Below are 25,146 nucleotides of genomic sequence, written 5' to 3' on the forward strand. Positions count from 1 at the left end.
TTTGCTTAAATTTTCTTCATAGCACTTTTTAAAAAATTTATATTTATTTATTTGGTTGCACTGGGTCTTAGTTGCAGCAAGCAGACTCCTTCAGTTGCGGCACATGGGTGCCTCAGTTGTGGCATGCAAACTCTTAGTTGCGGCATGCATGTGGGATCTAGCTCCTTGGCCAGGGATGGAACCCGGGCCTCCTGCATTGGGAGCACTGAGCCTTAACCACTGCGCCACCAGTAAAGTCCCATTCACAGCACTTTTCATGATGTCAAATTTTCTTGCTGTGTTCCAGCACCTTGCACATATTAAGCACTAAGTAAATAAGTGTTGAATGAATTAATGAACTCAACAGAAGACAGAGCACAGAAGAGAGATCTCAACAGAAGATAAAGCACAATCCTACTCAATCCCCTGCTTCTAGGGAGAAATACATTGACTCTGTTCTTCATTACTTTAGTGGGAAGGTATTCCTGAATGTGTCTTCATGCTAAACAAATATCACCTGACAGCTAAACAATGTCCAGTGGCTACATCTCTGGGTGTCACACTGAGACATAAGAGGCGATAGCTTATGAACTCAAGAAAAGGAGAACAAAGGCAGGAGCACTGGGCAGGCTTCAGCTGACAATGAAGGATCAAGATCTGAAACTAAGCAGGGGGTCTGGATCCATGATCACATGAAGGGCCTCAAGAGAAGGGCCTTGATATTGGGCCAACATTTGCTAATGCCAGAGAGTTTTGGTATCTTTACTTTTTAAGACAGGAAACCTTCTCCAAGCATAGGTAACCTGAAGGCTAGCTATGATATTACATGAGAACAAAAGGACAGATTAGGAAGCAAAAAGGTAAATAGGAGAGAGCTTGCTTACAAAGTTTGATCCCTAGATGATAGCCACATATATTAGGACTTAAATTTGGTGAACATATATTTCACTAAGAAAAATGGACCTTCAAAATAGTTAATTGAATCTACAATGTATTTTATAGCTAGAGTTTTCTGCCCAGTTCATTTGCTCTTTTTTTTTTTTTTTAATTCTTGAACAGCTTCTAAAGTAGGTCAAAAAGGGAGATTCAACTCACCACATCCAGTTTTCACTGTCTCATTAGGCCAAATCCCGTGGTCTTGGTTGCCATCCCCTTAAAAGATGCAGCACAGCTCAGCACTGCAGCTGCTGTTACACAACTTCACTCCTTCCCCGGTCCACTGCTGTGGTCCCTGCCAGGCTGCACCGAGCAAGGCTAGCAATCAGAAAGCTATCCACACCCCAGGGCAATTGATGCAAATAAACCCTAGGCCATTGTGATGTTATTGGGACGTAAATGCACAGATAGATGCTGCCTTCATACCCTTCTGGAACTGTAAACGTGCCCTAATTAAAGCAGGCACAGCAGCTCTGCAGACGCAGCCAGATAGCAAATGCAGGGGCTGCCTGCCTGACTCTTCAGCTTCCAGGTTATGGCAACGCCACTGAATTACATAAATTCATTTGTAACTCAGTGTTCTCCGCTTTAAATGATGGGGCTCTTGCCTATTTAGCCTATCTAGGCTCTCAAAGGTTTGTATCAAAGGAATGCAGAATTTTAAAGGACATTCCACCCAGGGAAGGAATCCTATATAACATTCTTTGTATCATGCAGCCTGCTTAGCAGGGCTGCTGACCAAAGGCTGAACCCAGCCTGGGGTCAGAGATGGTCAATCCCAGAAATCCATGAAGGGGCAGCAGATTCAGCCTGTCGTGCCAGAGAGTTATGGATCAGCAACCAAGGTCAATCTTAGAACCCTAGCACAGATATTTTAAATGGAAGCCAGGGACAATGTAACATATTCACACCATCTCTCCCTAGCTAAGTTAGAGTTTCTCTGGAAATAAATGAATCACATTCTAATTTCACTATGTGTTAAGTGTTTGATGTTCAACAAATCTAAAGATAGTAACTCTGTACAACATTGAAATAACAAAATCTCCAAATGGTTTGCTTGAGATGTCTTATAAACAGGCAGAGATCCAATGTCCCCCTATGGCAAACTCCCACCCTCAACTATATCTCTGCATTGGGACAAAGCAGAGTGGAGCCGTGAAACAAACCATGGGTGAAGAGGAGGCAGGGTAATAGAAACATGTATCAATAGATGTGCAGTTTTAAAAAATGGTCTCAAATTTTTTTACACTCCTTCCAATGAGAAGTGGAGTACATACCCCTCACCTTGAAACTGGTTGGGCTTGTGACTGCTCTAACCAGCAGAGTACAACAGAAGTGACACTATGTGACTTCCAAAACTAGATCAGAAAAGACTACAGTATTCATCGTACACCTGGTTCTCTTGGGATACCTGCTCTGGGGAAACTCCTCCAGGTGCCATGTAAGTCTGACTACCCTGAGGCCACCATGCTTGAGAAACCACATGTAGGAGCTCAGGTCAACAGTCCTCACTGAGCTCTCAGCCAACACCCAGCATCCTCTGCCAGCCATGTGACTGAACCATCTGGGACATCCAGCCCAGCAGAGCCTTAGTTAATGAACCCCAACCAGCAACTAACCACAACCTCATGAGAGATCCCAAGCCATAACTACCCCAATTCCTCACCCACAAAATTGTGAGCAAAATAAAATGGTTGTTTTAAGAGCCTAGTTTGGGGATAATAAATAATAACTAGAACTGTGAGGTTTAAATTGTTTGACTGAAAAACATTGTTCTCATGATGATGGGGTACCTGCCCAGTAACTCTCATCATAAAGCATCCTAAGAAAGGCGCTCTCTGGGTGAAGCCTTAGGCTGGAAGGTCAGAACAATGACTTCCAGGCAGCACTGTCTTCCCTATTCTGAGCTGAGCTCTGTCTCTGTGTAACTTTCACCCATCTGTCCTAGTTCTGCCTTCTGTTGCCATAACAAGTCTTCTCTCTTCTTCTATGTGACATCAGAAAAGATTATGCAAATATAATAGGTCAATAGAAAAAGAAAAACCTTCTTTGTTCGCAGGTCCTTTGAAGCATTAAGACATTAAAGAAGTGTTCTCTCTTGAGAGCTCCCTGGGGGTCATAACATTTACACATTCTTTGCACATGTACTTTTTCTATGCAGAAATGGGAGAAATGACTATATGTGAAAAAGTCTGTTTTCATTACAGATTTTTATTTTCTTTCAATGTGCTTAAAATGTCCAGATTGTAAAAATCAAGAAGAAAACACCAAAAAAATTCAGGCTGGGTTAAAGAGTTAAATGCAGACAGCTCAATTTGTTCATTAAAAAATGAAGAAAAATACAGATGAGTATTTATATTTTGCAAATGAAGAAGGGTCTTTCTCACCATAACTTCAAAGACTATGAGGAAAAACTGACAGAATTAATTACATACAAACTCAGAACTTTTTCATAATGAAAACATTCATAAATAAAATTAAAAATGTAAGATAAACTAAAAAAAATATTTATGGTATGCAATAAAACAAAAGATTAAGAATCTTAATAATATTTTTAAATTTTCAGTTAGTAAGAAAAATGAACATTCCAATCGGGGAATAATACATACAAGCAAAAAGAAAAATGAACAAATCACTATAGAAAAAGTATGAATGGCCTATAAATACATGAAAAATTTCTGCCTCTCTTTTGTTACCAATGAAATAAAAAAACTTTTTGTCATAGTATTACTTCTCTTTGGGACACTTTTTAATTGCCAATAACCATTGGTTGACAAAGGTGTGGGAAAGGAATCCTCCCATACCTTGCTTATTAGTTATTTACTGGCCTAATCTTTCTGCAGAATATTTTGGTAATATATATAAATCAATAACCTTTAAAATGAGCTTCCTCTACAACTCAGTAATTGACATCTACCCTTTAAATGTGGAAAGGATCAGTAAAGTATGCAAAGTTTTATCTGTAATAATGTTCATCAGAGCATCAATTACTATCGGGGGAAAAAAATAGACTCGATGAATTTTAATAGGAAAGTGATTGATTAAAGCATAGTGTATCCATGTAACAGAGTCCTATCCAGCCATTAAGTATCCTGTAGTAGAAAATATTAATAAAATAAAAATACATAAGAATATTGTTAATTTATACAAGCAGGTTATAAAATACATAGATAGGCTTATATATATTTGAAATATTTAAAATAGATGTTATAAATATATAAATATATAACATATTTTATATAATTATATAATTAAACATTAAAGTGTATGAAAAACAAATACATCAAAATAAATTTAATATAAAATTATAAAATACATAATGTGTATTTTATATAGTTAATAGATACAAATATATATAGATTATAATCATGTATATAATTATATATAATTAATAAATAATATATAATTTTGTACCTCAGTTTTTTTTAAACAGAAAAATAAGGGTCCCACCAAAATGCTTGTGGTAGCTATCCACAAACATAGAAAATTACGGGCAATTTTTATTTTCTTCTTAGAACTGTTTTATGCTTTCTGAATTTTCTACAATAACTATTTTAATCTCGAAAATAGAAATATGGATATGTGGACCCAGACAGACAGGTGTAAAATTTTGAGAAGTCTACTAACTACTCAGAATGTGCATCGACAAAAATAAAAAAGCCATTTCATGATGAGGACCTATTTGATAAGAAAGAGGATAGAAAAACTCAAAAGAACAGTGCTGAATCATAGGTGCCAGAAACGTATCTTTTTTTGGAAGGAGACTGAGTAATGGGGTAGAAAGAGATCTGAACTGGGAGTCAGAGAGCTCAAGGTTGAGATGTGGTCCTGAGACTACTGGCTCCATGACCCAGAACAGGACACTTCCTACTCTCATCCAAAAATAAACACGTTAGACTAAGGCATCTCAAATTCAAATCTAACCTTAAAAGACTAGGTTTTCTGATGAATTAAGACATGATTTGTCTTTAAGCAGATTTTCTTTAAGCAGATATCATAACTAGAGCTGCCAGACAAAATTAAGGACAAGCAGTTATACTGAATTTCAAGTAAACTGTGAATAGTTTTCTTTCTATATATCTCATGCAATATTTGGGGCATACTCAATGCTAAAATACATATTTTTTCTTTCACCCTCTAACAGGCAAACTACTCTGGCAGTCCTATTTAAGAAATGCTTATCTTAAGGAATATACACATACTAAAAGATTTGTTGTCTATATCTGAAATGCAAATGCAGCTGGGTATCCTAAATTTTCATTTGCTAAGTCTGGCAACCCTAGCTATCACCTCCTGAGCTTATGCAACTGACTCTCATACAATGTTCAAGTAAAATTGTGTTTCCCTATCTCAAAATTCTTATCTGGATATCTTCTTTCCTTTCTTGATCACCTCCTATGTCCAGGCCAATGCTAAATTTTAAGCAAAGCTGCTTATCCCCACATAACCCATTTGACACCTGTCATGTTCAGACACTGGCTGAGGCTGCTGTAGGGGAGGAAAAAAACCGTCTTTCCTTTACTCAACTTAAATACTCCAGCTGGGGCCCTATAAATCAGATGGGGAAAAGACAGATTGACAGCAGACAAACAAACAGAAGTTTATTAACATGTGTATCACACAGGTACACACGGGAGCACCCAGTGATGAGTAACCCAAAGAGGTGGTTAGAACTTGAACTTATATACCACGTTAGGCTAAACAAAGAAAAAGGGCATTTGAGCTTCTGGGTGTGGAGGCAAGTTACAGGAAGGCATCCAGGAAAAGTATGGTGAACAGGGTTTTTAATAAGGTTTGTTATCAAAACAAAAAGACAACCCATAAAATGGGAGAAAACAGTCGCAAAGGATGAGACCAACAAGGGATTAGTCTCAAAAATTTACAAACAGCTCATGTGGCTCAATATCCAAAAAACAAACAATCCAATCAAAAAATGGGCAGAAGACCTAAGTAGACATTTCTCCAAGGAAGACATACAGATAGCCAAGAGGCACATGAAAAGATGCTCAACATCACTAATTATTAGAGAAATGTAAATCAAAACTACAACTAGGTATAACCTCACACTAGTCAGAATGGCCATCATCAAAATAATCTACAAACAATAAATGCTGGAGAGTGTGTGGAGAAAAGGAAACTCTTCTACACTGTTGGTGGGAATGTAAATTGGTCCAGCCACTATGGAGAAAAGTATGGAGGTTCCTAAAAAAAACTAAAAATAGAGCTACCATATGATACAGCAATCCCAGTATTGGGCATATATCCAGAGAAAAACATGGTTCAAGAGGATACATGCACCCCAATGTTTACTGCAGCACTGTTTACAACAGCCAAGACATGGAAGCAACCTAAATGTCCATCAACAGATGAATGGATAAAGAAGATGTGGTACATAATACAATGGAATAGTACTCAGCCATTAAAAAGAATGAAATAATGCCATTTGTAGCAATATCGATGGATCTGGAGATTATCATACTAAGTGAAGTAAGTCAGACAGAGAAAGATAAATATCATATGCTAACACTTATATGTGGAATCTAAAAAAAAGATACAAATGAACTTATTTATAAAACAGAAACAGACTCAGAAAATGAATTTATGGTTATCAGGCAGAAGGGTTGGGGGAGGGATAGATTGGGAGTTTGGGATTGACATGTATACACTACTATATTTAAAGTAGATAACCAACAAGAACCTACCGTAAAAAAAATAATAATAAAATTAAAAATATATAAACATTAAAAAAGTTAAAATAAAAAAATAAGGTTTGTTATGCAGATTTAAGTTCCTGCCTTCTCCACTGATAACAGTTAAGAGTCCTCCTCTATCTGGTACGGGACTTTAGAGCTTTCTCTGCACCTGCTGGTTCTCAACAGCCTTTAGCTCAAAATAATCCAGATGCCAAAGAGGCATGTTTTGAGGTGGCGTATTCAGGAACTCATCACTGCCAGGAAGAACCTGGCCTCAGCACAAAAGCTGAGGCACCTCCTGGAGGAGTCATAGATGGGAACTGCCTTCCTGGAGGAAGAAAGTGTTCTTTGTTTTTTTCTTTTTTCCTAATCCATTAGACTTTTATTCAAAAATCCATTGTCTATACTTTTTCACTAACCAACCTTCAGTGCTCTTGCCAGTCCTCTTTTCTCTCACTGATAATAAATCTAATACTCTCTTTTTAGTCCATTTCATCTTCCTTCTACAACATTTGATCATATTAGCAATTCTTTTTATAACCTTTCCCCCAGTAAACTCTGTAGTGTTTTCTCTTGCCTCTCTCCCTTCATACCAAAACCAAATGGCCAAACACAAGAGGGAGGGGATATGGGGATATATGTATATGTATAGCTGATTCACTTTGTTATATAGCAGAAATGAACACACCATGGTAAAGCAATTATACTCCAATAAAGATGTTAAAAAAAAAAACAAAACTAAATGGCCTGATTCTTCCTCTGTGTACCTGAAGCACTTCCATCTCTGAATATCCAAAGGCTACATGTCATTCAGAACCTATTCTAATGTCATCGTCTTCGTGAGGTTTTTTAAAAAATTTTTTTATTATAATTTTTTTTATTGGGGTACAGTTGTTTTACAATGTTGTGTCAGTCTCTACTGTACAGCGAAATGGAGTTCCCTGTGCTATACAGGAGGTTCCTATTAGTTATCTGTTTTATACATATCAGTGTATATATGTCAATCTCAATCTCCCAATTCATCCCACCCGCCGCTTTCCCCCTTGGTGTCCATACATTTGTTCTCTACACCTGTGTCTCTATTTCGGCCTGGCAAACCAGTTCATCTGTACCATTTTTCTCGATTCCACATATATGTGTTAATATATGATATTTGTTGTTCCCTTTCTGACTTACTTCACTCTGTATGACAGTCTCTAGATCCATCCATGTCTCTACAAATGACCCAATTTCGTTCATTTTTATGACTAATATTCCATTGTATATATGTACCAAATCTTCTTTATCCATCTGTCTGTCGCTGGGCATTTAGGTTGCTTCCATGACCTGGCTATAGTAAATAGTGCTGCAGTGAACACTGGGGTGCATGTCTCTTTTGGAATTATGGTTTTCTCAGTGTATATGCCCAGTAGTGGGATTGCTGGATCATATAGTAATTCTATTTTTAGTTTTGTAAGGAACCTCCATACTGTTCTCCATAATGGCTTTATCAATTTACATTCCCACAAACAGTGCAAGAGGGTTCCCTTTCCTCCATACCCTCTCCAGCATTTACTGTTTCTAGATTTTTTGATGATGCCCATTCTAACTGGTGTGAGGTGATACCTCATTGTAGTTTTGATTTGCATTTCTCTAATCATTAGTGATGTTGAGCAGCTTTTCATGTGCCTCTTGGCAACTTGTAGGTCTTTTATTGAGAAATGTCTATTTAGGTCTTCTGCCCATTTTCTGATTGGGTTGTTTGTTTTTTTAATATTGAGCTGCATGAACTGTTTATATATATTAGAGATTAATCCTTTGTCCATTGATTTGTGTGAAAATATTTTCTCCCATTCTGAGGGTTGTCTTTTCATCTTGTTTATGGTTTCCTTTGCTTTGCAAAAGCTTTTAAGTTTCATTAGGTCCCATTTGTTTATTTTTGTTTTTATCTTCATTACTCTAGGAGGTGGGTCAAAAAAAATCTTGCTGTGATTTATGTCAGAGAGTGTTCTTCCTATGTTTTCCTCTAAGTGTTTTATAGTGTCCAGTCTTATATTTAGGTCTTTAATCCATTTTTAGTTTATTTTTGTGTATGGTGTTAGGGAGTGTTCTAATTTCATTCTTTTACATGTAGCTGTCCAGTTTTCCCAGCACCACTTATGGAAGACACTGTCTTTTCTCTATCGCATATCAGTGCCTCCTTTGTCATAGATTAGTTGAACATAGGTGTGTGGGTTTATCTCTGGGCTTTCTATCCTGTTCCATTGACCTATATTTCTGTTGTTGTGCCAGTACCATATTGTCTTGATTACTGTAGCTTCATGGTATAGTCTGAAGTCAGGGAGTCTGATTCTTCCAGCTCCGTTTTTTCCCCTCAAGATTGCTTTGGCTATTCGGGGCCTTTTGTGTCTCCGTACAAATTTTAAGATTTTCTTGTTCTAGTTCTGTAAAAAAATGCCATTGGTAATTTGATAGGGATTGCATTTAATCTGTAGATTGCTTTGGATAGTATAGTCTTTTTCATGATATTGATTCTTCCAGTCCAAGAACATGGTATATCCCTCCATCTGTTTGTGTCATCTTTGACTTCTTTCATCAGTGACTTACAGTTTTCTGCATACAGGTCTTTTACCTCCTTAGGTAGGTTTATTCCAGGTATTTTATCCTTTTTGCTGCAATGGTGAATGGGAGTGTTTCCTTAATTTCTCTTTCTGATCTTTCATTGTTAGTGTATAGGAATGCAAGAGATTTCTGTGCATTAATTTTTTATCCTGCTACTTTACCAAATTCATTGATTAGCTCTAGTAGTTTTCTGGTGGCATTGTTGGGATTCTCTATGTATAGTATCATGTCATCTGCAAAGAGTGACAGTTTTACTTCTTCTTTTCCAATTTGTATTCCTTTTATTTCTTTTTCTTCTCTGATTGCCGTAGCTAGGACTTCCAAAACAGTGTTGAATAATAGTGGCAAGAGTGGACATCCTTGTCTTTTTCCTGATCTGAGAGGAAATGCTTTCAACTTTTCACCATTGGGAATATGTTTGTTGTGGGATTGTCATATATGGCCTTTATTATGCTGAGGTAGGTTCTGTCACTGCCCACTTTCTGCAGAGTTTTTATCATAAATGGGTATTTAATTTTGTCAAAAGCTTTTTCTGCATCTATTGAGATGATCATATGGCTTTTATTCTTCAATTTGTTAATATGGTGTATCACATTGATTAATTTGGTATATTGAAGAATCCTTGCATCCCTGGGATAAATCCCACTTGATAGTGGTGTATGATCCTTTTAATGTGTTGTTGGATTCTGTTTGCTAGTATTTTGTTGAGAATTCTTGCATCTGTATTCATCAGTGATATTGGTCTGTAATTTTCTTTTTTTGTAGTATCCTTGTCTGGTTTTGGTATCAGGGTGATGGTGGCCTCAAAGAATGAGTTTGGGAGTGTCCCTTCATCTGCAATTTTTTTGGACGAGTTTGAGAAGGATGGGTGTTAGCTCGTCTCTAAATATTTGATAGAATTCACCTGTGAAGCCATCTGGTCCTGGACTTTTGTTTGTTGGAAGATTTTTAATCACAGTTCCAATTTCATTACTTGTGATTGGTCTGTTCATATTTTCTGTTTCTTCCTGGTTCAGTCTTGGAAGGTTATACCTTTCTAAGAATTTGTCCATTTCTTCCAGGTTGTCCATTGTATTTGCATAGCGTTGCTTGTAGTAGTCTCTTAGGATACTTTATATTTCTGCGGTGTCTGTTGTAACTTCTCCTTTTTCATTTCTAATTTTATTGATTCGAGTCCTCTCCCTCTTTTTCTTCATGAGTCTGGCTAATGGTTTGTCAATCTTGTTTATCTTCTCAAAGAACCAGCTTTTTTGTTTTATTGATCTTTGCTAGTGTTTTCTTTGTTTCTATTTTATTTATTTCTGCTCTGATCTTTATGATATCTTTCCCTCTGCTAACTTTGGGTTTTGTTTGTTCTTCTTTCTCTAGTTCCTTTAGGTGTAAGGTTAGATTGTTTATTTGAGATTTTTCTTTTTTCTTGAGGTAGGCTTGTATAGCTATAAACTTCCCTCTTAGAACTGCTTTTGCTGCATCCCATAGGTTTTGGATCGTCGTGTTTTCATTGTCATTTGTCTCTAGGTATTTTTTGATTTCCTCTTTGATTTCTTCAGTAATCTCTTGGTTATTTAGTAACGTATCATTTAGCCTCTATGTGTTTGTGTTTTTTACGTTTTTTTCCCCTGTAATTCATTTCTAATCTCATAGCGTTGTGGTCAGAAAAGATGCTTGATATGATTTCAATTTTCTTAAATTAACTGAGGCTTGATTTGTGACCCAAGATGTGATCTAACCTGGAGAATGCTCTGTGCACACTTGAGAAGAAAGTGTAATCTGCTGTTTTTGGATGGAATGTCCTATAAATATCAATTAAATCTATCTGGTCTATTGTGTCATTTAAAGCTTGTGTTTCCTTATTAATTTTCTGTTTGGATGATCTGTCCATTGGTGTAAGTGAGGTGTTAAAGTCCGTCACTATGATTGTGTTACTGTCGATTTCCTCTTTTATAGCTGTTAGCAGTTGCCTTATGTATTGAGGTGGTCCTATGTTGGGTGCATATATATTTATAATTGTTATATCTTCTTCTTGGATTGATCCCCTGATCATTATGTAGTGTCCTTCCTTGTCTCTTGTAACATTCTTTATTTTAAAGTCTATTTTATCTGATATGAGTATTGCTACTCCAGCTTTCTTTTGATTTCCAATTGCATGGAATATCTTCTTCCATCCCCTCACTTTCAGTCTGTATGTGTTCCTAGGTCTGAAGTGGGTCTCTTGTAGACAGCATATATATGGGTCTTGTTTTTGTATCCATTCAGCAAGCCTCTGTCTTTTGGTTGGAGCACTTAATCCATTCACCGTTAAGGTAATTATCGATATGTATGTTCCTATGACCATCTTCTTAATTGTTTTGGGTTTGTTTTTGTAGGTCCTTTTCTTCTCTTGTGTTTCCAACTTAGACAAGTTCCTTTAGCATTTGCTTTAGAGCTGGTTTGGTGGTAATGAATTCTCTTAGCTTTTACTTGTCTGTAATGGTTTTGATTTCTCCATCGAATCTGAATGAGGTCCTTGTCGGGTAGAGTAACCTTGTTTGTAGGTTCTTCCCTTTCATCACTTTAAGTATATCATGCCACTCTGTTCTGGCTTGTAGAGTTTCTGCTGAGAAATCAGCTGTTAACCTTATGGGAGTTCCCTTGTATGTTATCTGTCGTTTTCCCCTTGCCACTTTCAATAATTTTTCTTTGTCTTTAATTTTTGCCAATTTGATTACTATGTGTCTTGGCATGTTTCTCCTTGGGTTTATCCTGTATGGGACTTGCTGCGCTTCCTGGACTTGGCTGGCTATTTACTTTCCCATATCAGGGAAGTTTTCGACTATAATCTCTTCAAATATTTTCTCTGGTCCTTTCTCTCTCTCTTCTCCTTCTGGGACCCCTATACTGTGAATGTTGTTGCATTTAATGTTGTCCCAGAGATCTCTCTGGCTGTCTTCATTTCTTTTCATTCTTTTTTCTTTATTCTGTTCTGCAGCAGTGAATTCCACCATTCTGTCTTCCAGGTCACTTATCCGTTCTTCTGCCTCAGTTATTCTGCTATTGATTCCTTCTAGTGTAGTTTTCATTTCAGTTATTGTACTGTTCATCTCTGTTTGTTTGTTTTTAATTCTTCTAGGTCTTTGTTAAACATTTCTTGCATCTTCTCAATCCTTGCCTCATTTCTTTTTCCAGGGTCCTGGATCAACTTCACTATCATTATTCTGAATTCTTTTTCTGGAAGGTTGCCTATCTCCACTTCATTTAGTTGTTTTTCTGGGGTTTTATCTTGTTCCTTCATGTGGTACATAGTCCTCTGCCTTTTCATTTTGTCTGTCTTTCTATGATTATGGTTTTCATTCCAAGGACTGAAGGATTGTAGTTCTTCTTCCTTCTGCTGTCTGCCCTCTGGTGGATGAGGCTATCTAAGAGGCTTGTGTAAGCTTCCTGATGGGAGGGACTGGTGGTGGGTAGAGCTGGGTGTTGCTCTGGTGGGCAGAGCTCAGAAAAACTTTAATCCGCTTGTCTGCTGATGGGTGGGGCTGTGTTCCCTCCCGTTGGTTATTTGGCCTGAGGTGACCCAGCACTGGAGCATGCAGGCTCTTTTGTGGGCCTAATGGCAGACTCCAGGAGGGTTCCACCAATGAATACTTCCCAGAACTTCTGCTTCCAGTGTCCTTGTCCCTGTAGTGAGCCACAGCCACACCCACCTCTGCAGGAGACCCTCCAACACTAGCAGGTAGGTCTGGTTCAGTCTCTTATGGGGTCACTGCTCCTACTGCCTGGGTACTGGTGTGCACACTACTTTGTGTGTGCCCTCCAAGAGTGGAGTCTCTGTTTCCCCCAGTCCTGTCAAAGTCCTGCAATCAAATCCTACTGGCCTTCGAAGTCCAATTCTGCCTCCTCCCGTTGGCAGACCCCCAGGTTGGGAAGCCTGATGTGGGGCTCAGAACCTTCACTCCAGTGGGTGGACTTCTGTGGTATAATTGTTCTCCAGTTTGTGAGTCGCCCACCCAGTAGTTATGGGATTTGATTTTATTGTGATTGCATCTCTCCTACTGTCTCTTTGTGGCTTCTCCTTTGTCTTTGGATGTGGGGTATCTTTTTTGGTGAGTTCCAGTGTCTTTCTGTCGATGATTGTTCAGGTTAGTTGTGGTTCCGGTGCTCTCGCAAGAGGGAGGGAGCACACATCCTTCTACTCCACCATCTTGAACGAATTGAGAAAGTGTTCTTTTGAGGAGAGAACTGAGTGGTGCATCTCCCTGCTCCCACAGACCCGTAGCGCCAGGGCCCATAAGGCCTTTCTCTCTTCTCCTTGAGAACCTGCCCTTCCCTGAGGAAATAAACCAGTCATTATAATTTAAAGCAGGGGCCACCAAACTTCTTCTCAAAGGGCCAGATAGCTAGACTTTTGTGTGCCACTTAATGGTCTCTGTTACACATTCTTTTCTTTTTAAACAATAGTTTTAAAATATAAAAACCATCCTTAGCTCTTGCAAGCTACACCAAAATGGGTCACAGTCCAGATTTTGCCCATGGTTCATTGTTTGCCAATTCCTCATTTAAAAGGTTTCTATTCTCAGGATGCACTTATGATCTGAGTCCAAAGTTCTCAGGTAAAGGAATGAAACTCTCACAGTGGAACTTTGGGAATGAGTAATTATCAGGAGAATGAGAAAACATCATTATCAAAGAATATTGTAAATGCAAGAAATACACAAATGAAAGCCCCAGCCCAACCTGGTCTTTGTTAATTTTATTGTCTGAGTCAAATATAGAACAGATATCACTAACGCAGCTAATATTTGATTAGCTTGGTTTATCAAATATATAGCTCTCATGAGAAAAGAAATTTTATTTTTTACTTTAGAGGTTTGAGATTTGGACGATAAAAACGTTAGAGTTACCTATACCTGTTTGTATCTTGGAATTATCCAAGTGAGGGTAGGGCTCTTTGATAAACATTTAGCTGGTTTTCCAAAATCAAGATCTAATCCAACTACGTCTGTTAAAGAGAACATATCCCACCCTCCAGCACTAGACAGGTACATGGCTCAATTTAGTCTTCAATGCAGTCCTTTAGCAGATTTTCTGGTCTTCTCTGGAAGCTGTTTTCCTCTGTCTCCTTACAACATCCACAAGTCAAACAGACCAAACTTTGTGTCCTCGCTGAAACTTCTTAGCTGTGTGATCCTGGCCAAATTGCCTAATATCTCAGAGGCTCAAGTGCCCCTTCTGAAAATGGGTATAAAATTACCTACATGCTTGTGTCATCATGAAGCTTAAAACTGATAACTTAAGAAAAGCTTTAGCACCGTGCCTAGCATGTAGCATATGTTCACTAAAGGAGATCTGTTATAGTTATATTCTCATCGCTTTGAACACATTTTTAAAATAGGTCTCCTCTTCACAAGACTGTTAGCACCATCAGGTCCAGGATGTACATTTCCCATCCCCGTATCCCCAGGGTCTGTCCTATAGCAAGCTTTAGTCAAGATTTGTTGAACTAAACAAAACCATCACACAGGACTACATCCATTAATAAAGTTCCTGATAGCGTTAATGATAAATTCTCTGAACCCATATTTAAAGCAGCAAGATGACCGACCAGTTGATATCAGAATTATCCTCAAGGATTCTGAGCTGCTATACTTATACCAAGAATAAGAAGAAAAGTTGCAAATAACCATAGGGCACCTGAAATTGGGTCACTGCTTGGAGAATGCTTTATTATCGGTAGATTAAAGATGAAGCAGGCCTCTAATTGCAGCTTTAACTTCCGTATGTCAGTGTCAGCACTACTCAGGGATAAACTTCTAAAATGATAATACTTTGAGTTAGTATTAGACTTTCACCATTCAGTGCACTTTGCCACCTATTATTTTCTTTTATCCTCACAACGAGCCCAAGAGGGAGAGCAATTTTACAGATGAGCAAAAAGCAGCACAGCAGGTTAAGTGACCGACAGAGGGTCACAGAGTGATTTGAATAGCAGAGCTGGCCTCCCAGACAGACCTCAGACTCCCAGTTCTACACATACTTCTAAAAACCAGGGTGTACCCTTTCCACACCTACAGGACAGGGCTGCTCTAGTCCTCCAGGAACCAATGCCAGCACAGGGCTGTTCAAGGTCCCCAGGGCATTCAATAAATGTCTGGGGAAGGAAAGAAGAGAGAAATGATGAAGGGAAGGAGGGAGGGAGGGAGGGAGGGAAAGAAGGAAGGAAGCAAGCAAGTGGCGGGGAGCGGGGAAGGAACTAAACTGGAAGGAAATTAACAATGTAGTAACCTTTTATGTCTGGAGAATTACAGTAAGAGAGCTCTTCAGATATTTTAGTGGCAGGTATCTCAATGGTCTTCAGAATCTCACAGTTAGGTCTAGATTAGAGCAGTATCGGGCTTGTTGAACTCTATAGGCTGGACAATTTTCTGTGAAGTCATGCTTACCAACCTTGCTAACCAGCTACAGACACACAAACCTTATTGATTCATTGTTGGTTTTTAAAGTCCAAAGTCACAATTTCTTAATAAAGAGTCCTGCCCCCATATACAACAAGGTCATCAGGATGATTTAAGGAGTCCAGTAGATGGTAGTTTCATGTGAATAGTATTTTATAATTTACAAAGCACCTCTACCAGAAAATCTTGATCTCTCTGGTCATCTTGAGAAGGTGATGAAAACTATGGAATCTATTTCTAGAAAAAAGATCCAGTGCATTATGCATATACACAGACCCAATTTTAAATATAATTCTGGGGACATGGGAATTCCCCTACATCTTTTAGCAGAATTTCATGAGAACCAGTTAAAAAAACTGTCATTTATAAATTATATCATTTCAAATGGACAACAGCTTTGTGAGGTATGGAAGCAGGTATTATTTATCCCGTTTTACACATGAGGAGATTAAATAACTCAGAAACGTAAGTGACTTATCTAAGGAAAAAAAGTTAATTAGGTAGAACTAATATCAGCTCTCCTAACTCCTGGCCTGGAGCTCTTTCCCTATATTAAGGTATCCAAGTTATAGGTGAATATATAAAAATTGTCCTAAGCAATGATTTTGACTTCTCAGGATGTGAGTCAGTTCAAGAAAGGAACAGTTTCCCCTTCTCTGTCATAAATGTTATTTAAAATGTTGCTCTGTAAGCCTCCAGGGTATTTCAACATTCGCCAAAAAATTACTGTTCCAAAGGCCTAATTGAGATGTATATCCGTCACCAGCATTGAATCCGTAACCACTTAATTCTGTATGAGTGATGGAAGCACTTTTCAAAGGTTAAATGAAAGTGTCAAAGCAGGGAAGCGCTACAGTAGGAGTAGGCAGGAGGTAGGCTGTGGAAGTACAGAGGAGCCAGGTGGGCAAGAATCCAGGCAAAAGGTGCAGTGATGTGGGCTGGGTAGTGGTAGCACAGTGCAGAGTCACCATCAGATTCCACCTACACTTTAAATGTATAGCCAATTATTTTTTGATGAATAATTGTACATGAGAGCAAAAGGGAAAATTCAGGGATACCTCCAAAGTTTTGACCTGAGCAGTTGGAAGGTTGGAGTTGGCATCCACTGAGATGAGAAAGAAGGGGATCTGGAGTTCCCTTTTGGACATGTTAAGTTGTATACGTCTACTAGACATCTAAGTGGAAATGTCTAAGAGGTAGCTGATATAAAAATTAAATCTAGAGTTTTGAGAAGAGGTCTGGGTGAGACAAATATTTGGGGGCTTTTGTGCCTAAATGGTATTTAAAGCCCTAAGACCAAATGAGATCACCAGATAAGCGAATACAGATGGAGAAGAGGCCCAAAGAGCACTGAGCACTTCGATGTGAAGCAGTTAGCGGCCTCCCATGGAAGCATCTTGGGTCCTGTGCTCATGCGTGAACCTAGCGCTGTGACCTGGGAAAGGCTGTGTTTTATGGGGGGAGGCCTGATGTATCTGAAGCAATCATTATGACAAGAATGGTGGGATTAATCAGGTTTGGACCAATTCAGGGCCTCCCCCCCCACTGTAGCTGGGAAAGAGGCCCAAGGCCAGACCCATCCAAACCACATGGCTGTACACAGAGAAGAGGGACAAAGTAAGGGAGGGTACCACTTTGCACACCACACTAACCATACACCTTTAAGCTTTCTGTTGTTGCCCTAAGAGTTTAGACATTAAACAAAGTTTAAATTTTGGCACTGTCACCAGGAGTATGATGTTGGACAAGTTACTGAACTTTTAAAACCTGTTTCTTTACTTGTAAAATGAGAATAATAATACTTCTTCCTACCTTAAGAGATATCTAGAAACAATCAGCTCAGCTACGACATACTGAGTGCTCAGTGGAATGCTCGATACACAGTAAATGTGCAAAAATATTAAATATTATTATTTTTCTTAGCCTGGATTCCCCTGAAAATATAGCCTGAAGCAAAGGCCCATGTGCACATAAACGGTTTGGGAAGTAAGCCCAGGAAGCAGGAATACAGGAAGGATAGAAAGCCAGTAGCAGGAGTGGTTACCATCGCAAGTGATGGGATGGATTGCACAGAACCCCACAGAGAACCTTCTGAAGCATGCCTCAGAATTGTGTCCTGGATGACAACACGGGGAAGCATCTCCCCATCAGCTGTTCCTGATGGGTCAAAGATGCCCTTCACCCCCACCCTCACCTTAACTCCCCATTTCCAGGTCATGAAAGTATGAGTCAGTGGTCTTGCAGGTGTCCTATGTCACAGCTTCAGATAAGACCCAGGACAAGAAGCAGGAGGCAGAGACTAAGGTGAGGCACTGTCAGACTGCTGTGGTGCAAAGCAGACTAAAGCCAGTACAGAACTGGTCTCTGCAAAAGTGGCTGGGAAGAGGTGAAGCTGAGAAGATATAAGATGAGCTCAAAAGGACGTTATTGGCCTAATCATTATTATGCATCCTTGCTAAATCCTTGCATTGAAGATTCTTATCTATGGCTCCTGCTCCATCAAATCTGCTCCAGAAATGCAGGGCTAATTTCTTTTCTTCTTTCCACACTTATTACTCAGTGTTTTGCAAACAGAACATGGTCAATATCTTTTAAATTAACATATTAATATGACATGAAAAAAACCAAGGTGCATAGGTATGAAGATTTATAATTTGAAACATTTGTGTTTTGGGTATGTGTGTGGAGGCTCTTTCATGTACACTTTATTTCCTCCTCTAGCAATTTGTAAGCAGAAATTTGATGTTAAGGTCTTGGACTGCTTTATTTCCTTTGTCTCTGTGCTGGAAAAAAAAAAAAAAAAAAACAAAAACAGAAGCAACAAAACCCTGATCTTGTACAAAAGGCAGTAAGACTCTGAAAAAAAAAAATTCTCTTCTCTAATTGCTTCCCCAGCTACTTTTCTAGATTCGTGGGTATTAGTGGTGGGAGAGGCACAACTCAGTTGGCGGTGCAGAGCTGAGCTCCTCTGAGCTTCATTACGGCCTAAGTAAGAAGAGGACTGGGGGCAGAAGCCGGTCTATCCTCCCCGCTGCTCTGGGAGCCTCTCACATATACAAAGGTCAGCCTCCTCCCATCCCCCTAGTGTTGACTGAACCGGTGGCATGTTCCCACTTTTCACCCTAGTTAAGTAGAATTCCATTAGCTGGATAAATAAATCTGGATTACATTCTATCTGAACTCGATCTGTTCAGTATTTTCCCCACGTGTGAGCGTTGGATTTTATTCTTTTCAGTACCCATATGAACTATGCACAGAGATAATGTAAAGATCATGGGCAAGGTCGGCCTTATGCATAGACAAACTAAGCCACTAGCCACGCTGCATAATTAGAGGGCAAAATCCTTCCGTCAATTAAGGCCTGGAAGTCCATTATGTAGTACTTCATTCCTCTCAGCTAATAGTTTCCTTCCCAGTTCAGCTTCTTTGAGAAAGATTGTGTGGTTTGAGGGGAAATAGGCTTAGCACACTCAGTCTCTAACAGATTGATGGATTGACTAACTCAGGTGCATCCTAACCTGGGAGGCAGAGAGAGACCAAGGGAGGCTGAAAGTCAAAGGTGAGGACGGTGGGCTGGAAAGCCCGGAGAGGATTGAAGACACTGCAGGTGGGTGACCCAAGGCTCTGACTAGCCAGCCCTGAAAGTGAGAGATGGCCAGGCCTTTTCAAATCCCTAAACCTACAGTGCAGGCCCTTTGCTTTTTGTGGTCCCAAATGGCAAGTAGATATTGTCTTTGACCGCGAAAGGCAGTATGGGCCAGGCACGAACAACTGACCAAGACATAGGAGTATCGCAGAGGGGGACACAAGTGTCCTCCCATAACCCTCCCTGGGTTGATGAAAAATTACTTTAGAGTTATCTGTTCTTATCACCTTTCTCTGAAATGGCATTAACTCTTTGCCAGGTCTACCACCTTTTACAGAAACAAAGCACTTAGCAATTTTAAGCACGATTTACAAATGAAATGTTCTCCCGCTAATTCTAAAGGCCTCTATCAGACTGTCCTTCAGAGAAGGAAATTTAATATAAAGAAAGAGGCCCTTCTCTTCCTTTGCTTGTCCTTAGCCTCCCTCGTCTGTGGAGCTCCCCCACTGTTGTTTCCCTTTCTCACAGATCCCTTGTCCCCTCTGCCCTTCTGCCTCACGTTCTTCGGAGAAGGGCATTTGGCCTTTGCTTTCAAATTAATCCACCCACCACCACTACCTCAATTATTCTCTCATGGAGGTTTACATTTGTAGACTCCTTTCTAATTCTGGGCTGACAAGTTTCCATGACTGCTAAAGGCATTTCAGAGATTCCCGCCAGTTAATCGTTCAAGCAACAGATGTTTCTTGATCGCAGAGAAAGTGCTGTTTTCTAGGGCTACAGAGACGAACACACCAGATTCTGTCCAGAAGGAGCCTGTAATCCAGGGAAACTGTTAAATTAATTAAACACGGAGGCCATCAGACTGAGGTGGCTGTAAAGCGGGGCAGCCTGCACAAGCAACCCCAAAAATCTACGCATGTAAATATCTCAGAGGCACAAGATTGAAACCTAAGGACAACACATCACAAAGAGCCAACTAGGCTTTAAGCTATAGCCAACCAATCATTTCCTTACTTAGCTTCTGCCTTTTCCCTATAAAAGTCTCTCCCCGAGCTCCTATAGGTGAAGAGCTCCTAACCACTTCTGCTTTGACATGGCCTGATTGGAATCAGTTTTTGCTCAGATAAACTCAAGAAGTTTAGTATGCCTCAATTTATCTTTTAACAAAACTGTAATGAATGCACCATGTAATAAACATTTCCAGAAAGTTGTGAGTAGAGTCTCCTTGTCAAGAGTACTGAGAGAAGCAGAGGGACCCTGCCTGAGAGACCTGGAGACACTTTTCCAGGGAAGAAATATTTGCCCAGTATTTTATGAGATGAGCAAGAAAGACCTTCCTAGTGCTGCGGAGGAAGAAATTTTCCTCTACCCTTCTAAGTTTCTCTGGCTGAGAATTAAACTGACATGAGACAGATGAACTGGAGGAAATTAAACAGAAGTTTAATAACACATATACATGGGAGAAACTCAGGAAAACTGAGGAAAATTCACCAAGATGGCTGAATCCCTCACCTTAAACACCATCTTCAGCTAAAGACAAAAGAGGATATTGGGAAATTAATGAATATAACAAAAAAGAAGCAGACTCACAGATATAGAAAACAAAAGCAGTTACCAGCGGGGAAAGGGAAGTGGGGAGAAGCAATATAGGGCTGTAGGGGAGGAAGAGGTACAAACTGTTAGGTATAAAATAAGCTACAAGGATATATTGTACCACATGGGAAATATAGCCAGTATTTTTTAATAACTATAAGTGGAGTATAACTTTTAAAACTTGTGAATCACTATATTGTACACCTGTAACTTATATAATATTTTATAGCAATATTATACATCAATTAAAAAAAGAGAAGTTGAGGGTAGTAGTTTGGGACCTCAAAAGGGAAGAAGGCAATTCACATAGAGATGGAAAAGTAAATGTTTGGTAAACAGATGTTTGTTGGGGCCACTACAGAGACAATGGGACACAGAGTGGACTCTGATCTCAAGGTCCTGCCCCATTTCCCCCACCATACCTAGCCTATATTCTTTGCAGATATTTCTGGTGATAGCTCTATTCTGGGAACAGGCCCTTTCTCTGAATTCCTCTAGGCAGTTAAGGGAGTGATACCAAGAAAAGCTTCCTGAATCTTCTGATTCTTAAAAATAATCAGCCTATGGGCTTCCCTGGTGGCGCAGTGGTCCCCCGATGCAGGGGACACGGGTTTGTGCCCCGGTCCGGGAAGATCCCACATGCTGCGGAGCGGCTGGGCCCGTGAGCCATGGCCGCTGAGCCTGCGCGTCCGGAGCCTGTGCTCCGCAACGGGAGAGGCCACAACAGGGAGAGGCCCACGTAGCGCAAAAAAAAACAAAAAAGCCTAAATGAATCCTCACGCCAAGGACATCTTTTGGAGCAAATTTTGCTTCCCTACAAGATATAGAGAAGTTCATGGAGAAGCACATTTCTCCAGACTGGAGAAAGAGAATGTGCAAAGCACAGAGGAATTTAAAGGTGCTCACTCTGTGGAAGAGTGAAAATGTGGTGATCAAGGATGACGTTGGAGAAGTGTGTTGGTCAGAGAATGAAGAGTCTTACAGGCCAGGCTGGGGAAACAGAGCCAGCAAAGCCCAGGCAGCTTGGGAATGGCACGACCGTATCTATTTGTAAGAGAATTACTGTTACCAAGGCTGTTGCCCCAGAATCACACCCCTGCCCCTCCCTCGAATGGAAACCAATTACTCTTATCTAAGTTTCAGGAGGAAGCTGCAAAGCCAAGAAAAACAAGAACTGGTTGGAACCAACTAGGGCCAATATGCAGACGATTTGACTTCCAGTAGAACTGGAGCCTCATTATATGCTCATTGTAATACACGAGCATGTGCTAAACGACACACCCACCACCACCACAACAGTTGACGATTGCCATGACAACCGCTGGAAAAGCCCATACAAGGACTGAAAAAGAAATTGCATCAGTTCCAGGTCCAAACAATACCCCTGTTCTCAGATAACTCATGAATATTCTTCCCACTCTTTCCAAATCCCTCCCTTTTACCTCGACCCTCTGATATATTTGGAGTCTCTGCTGGAATTGTGTTGAAAAATTGATTTGCAGACTAGGTTCCCACTTCTGTATTCTTTGACGATTGAATAAAGCTTGTGTTGTTCCAGTCTCATCATCGTTTTCGTTATTGGCTGCGTGAATCTGATCAGAAAAAGAACCTCCCTGACCCAGACAAGGGGTCTCTGCCCAGGCTAGGATCCCAGCGCAGGTCCAATGCACCAATTCAGTAACAATACCATGGAAGAAATACGGAGGGGTAAGCACAGCTGGAAAAGCTTTGCTTCTGATGTACCAGTTTGGAGGCAGCAAACATCAGGGAGAGATGGTGAAAACTTGAACTACACTTTTGAACAAAAGTGACAGGATGAAAAGCTGTCCTCCCAAGGTTTAGCCAGGGTTCAAGGCAACACCCAAAGCTGCCTCAAAATGCCCCTCTAACAAAAGACAATATGGGGTGTGTGTGTGATTTTCCATCGCCACGTGAATTGGCTTCCTTCCCTTTAAAGTTCCAAACTTTCCCAATTGTATTCAAATCTACACCAGTATCTGAGACTTGAACTTTGTCTTAATTTGCCTCACACTTCAGTTTTTAAAGTTTTCTTCCACTTTATCTACTCAGCAAGAACTTGCTCCCAGCATCTCAAAAACCAGCTGGCCGTATTTTAACCAGAAAATATTTTTCTTACCTAACAGCAACTGATTTTTTAGGGCTGTCATTACTGATACCAGATGTTGAAACATTTCAACTTTTTATTTCTTTTTTCCTCAAGATTTTAAAATGGGTTTTAAAAAAGATTTCATATAGGTTTTTAGCCTTAATACGTTTTTTCCTAACATTATTACTCTTTTTCTCCCAATGTATAATAAAAAAAATAACATCTCCTGCTGTTTATTTCCCATCTGTTGAAGATGATATAAAATTTCAGATGTGCTTATAAAATACCTACCGAACATGCCAAATATCATCTATACTCTATAAACATTGTGTTCATTGTATATATTTTATGGACCACTTCTGGCTAAACTGCATTATCATATCATGAGTCATCCTGTTTAACATATTGTAATTTTACCAGACTCAGCAGTGGCACTGAGACTGAATTGGAATGTCATGCATACATATAGTACAAAGTACTAGAACTTTTTCTGTGCTTATATAGAAACTACATTTCATCTGTCTTAAGAACATCAAAACTGGGGTTGATAAGCATGTTACATTCACATGGAAAGTATGAAGTTGAAGAAATTCAGAACATGAAATAGCAAAGAGGCTGTGGTAAATTTATCTAAAATTTTTCCTTGACATTAAGTGCAATTCTCGGTTGTTTGAAGCAGTCGGTAAAATAATAAACAACAATCTGTCTGTAGACTGCCTGGATATAAAGCGAATATTGGCAAATGTTCCCTTCGCTCCATCACGTCATCCTCACTTCACACATCCTTACTGATGAAAAATAAGCTTCCAGAAGTTTAAGGGGAACTGTCTAGTCATTTTCTTGCACAAAGATTGGCACCAAAAAAGTATTTGTTGGAATGGATCTATGTTACTATTAGTAAACTTCAGGTATTCTTTAAACTCAATTTCAAATACACACTTTTTAATAAGAGACAGAAATACTAAACTTCTGCATATCCCCCCACACAAGTAGATGTTGTAGCACTGTATTTTTCAGGCATTCTGAAACATCTATGAGCAATGAGTACAAACACACACACACACACACACACACACACACACTCCTATTTTTTGTCATGGAAATTCACCGATCCTCGTTCGCACTATCTTATTTCTGCTTCATTTCCATTGATACCGCAATGGTCTTATTCAGCTGTCAAAGTTAATAATGATAAGCTGGTCAAAATAAAGTGTGTTCTATTTTACAGTTGTGCTGCATTATTGTGTGTCTTGCTCTTTGAGGCTCCTGACATAGTTTCATGTAAATTAATTCACTTTGGTTTATTCTTAGCTGATGAACTAGTGCCCAAAAGTTGTTACTATGAGGAAGAAGAAAGATATATATTACTAATATTCTGGATTAACTCTGTACGTTCACCCAACTATCAACTAGCCCAGAGGGTTCCCACAGTATGATCCAATAACCCCTGACTGTCCCAAGGCCCTTTCAGGGGACCTGTGAAGTCAAAACTATTTTTATAATAATATTAAGAAATGATAATAATATTAAGAAAATTATTGTTTTTATAACAATAATGTATTATCTATAATAATACTAAGAAATTATTTACTAAGAATTATTTTATAAAAATACTAAGAAATTATTTAACTTATAAATGCACAGGGGAGTTTTTCCAGAGGCCACCTGACATGTGATATTGTAACAGATTGAATGCAGAAGCAGATATGAGAATCTAGTTGTCTTCCATTAAGCCAGATTAAAGAGACCAATTAAAGAGATTGGTAATAAATTAGAAAAATACGACTCTTCTCTTTAATGTTTTTTTCTTTTGCAAATATGGTTATTTTTCACTAAAATATGTTACTTATGTTAATAGGTAACATGACTGTTGTTTTTAAGTAAATGAAATAAACATTTTAACAATTTCTATTTTAATTTCTAATACAGTAAACACTGACTGATAAAACCCATATAAACAAAAGTTCTTTAAGGTTTTCAATAATTTGTAATAGTGTGTAGAGGACCTGGGTCCAAAAAGTGTGAAAACCACTGACCTAGCTTCCAATTAATTCTTCCATGTTCAACTCCTAAAGCACAGAGAAGGGAGGGAGAAAAGGTCAAGGTCATAGGATTCTTTATACTGGCTTCCTCAACTGCTCAGGAATAATTCATATTGTAAGCATTAATTTGAATCTCCATTGATTTGGTTTTCAACTTACATTAAATTACAGTTAAACT

The sequence above is a fragment of the Tursiops truncatus genome, chromosome 2, assembly GCF_011762595.2.
Source record: "Tursiops truncatus isolate mTurTru1 chromosome 2, mTurTru1.mat.Y, whole genome shotgun sequence".
NCBI lineage: Eukaryota > Metazoa > Chordata > Mammalia > Artiodactyla > Delphinidae > Tursiops > Tursiops truncatus.